This window comes from Adiantum capillus-veneris, chromosome 6, assembly GCF_014529385.1.
Source record: "Adiantum capillus-veneris isolate H3 chromosome 6, ASM1452938v2, whole genome shotgun sequence".
Lineage (NCBI taxonomy): Eukaryota > Viridiplantae > Streptophyta > Polypodiopsida > Polypodiales > Pteridaceae > Adiantum > Adiantum capillus-veneris.
Genome location: NC_140936.1, coordinates 109,175,418 through 109,177,444, shown reverse-complemented (window position 1 = coordinate 109,177,444; position 2,027 = coordinate 109,175,418).

The following is a 2,027-nucleotide window of genomic DNA, read 5'->3' as shown; positions in this document are numbered from 1 at the left end:
CATCAATCTACACAATTACCGGCTTACCGATTAATTACTATGCTACCTAGAGAGAGAAAATTATAATAATCATGCACTTAATCATTAATTAAGAGTGATGAATGGCTGATAATTCAGCTATGGGATGATGCTTACATAATAGAATATGGTTAAGGAGAAATTAGAGAGTAATTATAAAGAATTATGACTAGGAATAAACATAATAGACGAGGAATTTAGATGGTAATGAAAAGAATTTACAGAAGGCATTAATTAACCGTGGTTACCGTGATTAAGGGTTGATAATCTTCTCGATTCTGTGATCTAATCGAGCTTCTTGAGGTGAGAATTCGACAACACCTCCCTCCTTGCTTCTCCTTCAAAAGGTGTGTGTACCGGCAGCACCTTCCCAGTGTGTGTAGGTGTGTATGTGCGCACTATGTGTGTGTGAGCCTATGTGTGTGTGTCTGTGTGTGTGTGTGTATGTGTGATTAGGCCTTTAAATAGGCTCCTACAGGCTGAAAATCGATTTGTGATGCTATAAGCATCTGAGTGAGCACTCAGTCCTTGCATTGGCAAGTCGAGTTCCCCTACCCACCAAGTGTCCAGTTGGTTTAGTTAACTGGTTCTCACACTTAGTTGCAAGCTTGGAAACTTCCCAAAGACTCCCACAAGGCAAGAGGGTGCCCCCTAGCTGCTAAAGCTGGTCTGGAGTGGCCTGGAACCTGTTCCCACACAGTCCCGGGCTCCGGTGCCTCCTCGCTCAATTTTTGGAAAAATTGATTTTAGGCTAAAACGGGCCATACGAGTCGGATTTTGATGCCATAAATTGCTATACGGAGCTCTAACTAAGACTAATTGGCCTGAGTACCTGCCATATTTAGCAGCCCCCGGGGTCCGAAAATGCATTTTTTCAAATTTGGGGTACGGGTGCAGATTTTCGAGACGATCAAAACTGGACGGGTCGGGTGACCAAAAACTTACTAAACTTACTATTTTCGGAATTTTTTTACAAAAATTATTTTTATTCACATTTGGGAGCTTTAAAACATTCTAAACATCATGGCACTGATAGAATTCAGAAAACTGCTAAAAATAGTAACTTTTTCCATTATGATCATTACATGGTACACAGTGCTCTTTTTGGTCGGGGTCAGAGACCTTACAACCTCCCCAACGTGAAAAATTTGAGATGTCCTCATCTCAAGAATGTATTTGGGTAATCTTTTAAGAGCGTTGGTTCGTCCTCCCAAGTTGCATCTTCTTCAGGGTAATCCTTCCACTTTACCAGATGCTCCGTGATAGTTCTATTGCGTATCTTCCTTTCCCTCGTTTCAAGTACATAGTCAGATTGGAGCTCAAGAACTCCTTGTACTGGCATGACTATCTGATCTGAGTCCAAGAATTGATCAGGTTTAGGAATATAGGGTTTGAGTAAGCTGACGTGGAACACATCATGAACCTTCAAGTTTGCAAGTAACTTTAGCTTGTAGGCTTGGTCACTTACAACCTTTATGATCTCGAATGGTCCACAATACCTTGGGCTTAGCTTCTTATATCTGCCTAGTGATAAGTTGCTTTTCTTTGGTCGGACTCGCAGAAAAACCTTATCCCCTTCTTTGAAAGTTCTTTCCGAACGGTTCTTATCTGAATAGTGCTTCTGCCTATCCTGAGCGGCATGAATGTCTTGGTGAATAGCTCTAGTCTGAGCTTCCATATCTTCTAACATCTTCCTAGATGCTTCTACCCTGATGGTTGGATCTGAGAAGTTCAGTGGTGCTAAACAGTCCTGTCCATAAAGAGCTTTGAAAGGTGACATTTCAATGCTTCTGTGTTCGGAAGAGTTGTAAGCATACTCCACCAAAGATAGATATTGTAACCACTTCTTTGGCTCTTGCGAACAATAGGCTCTGAGAATGTCCTCGATGACTTGATTAACTCTTTCACTTTACCCATCTGTCTGTGGATGATACGTTGTGAGCGGGATGAAAATACACACAGCGCCTCTATAACAACCCGACACACACTCTTGGGAAGATACACACACA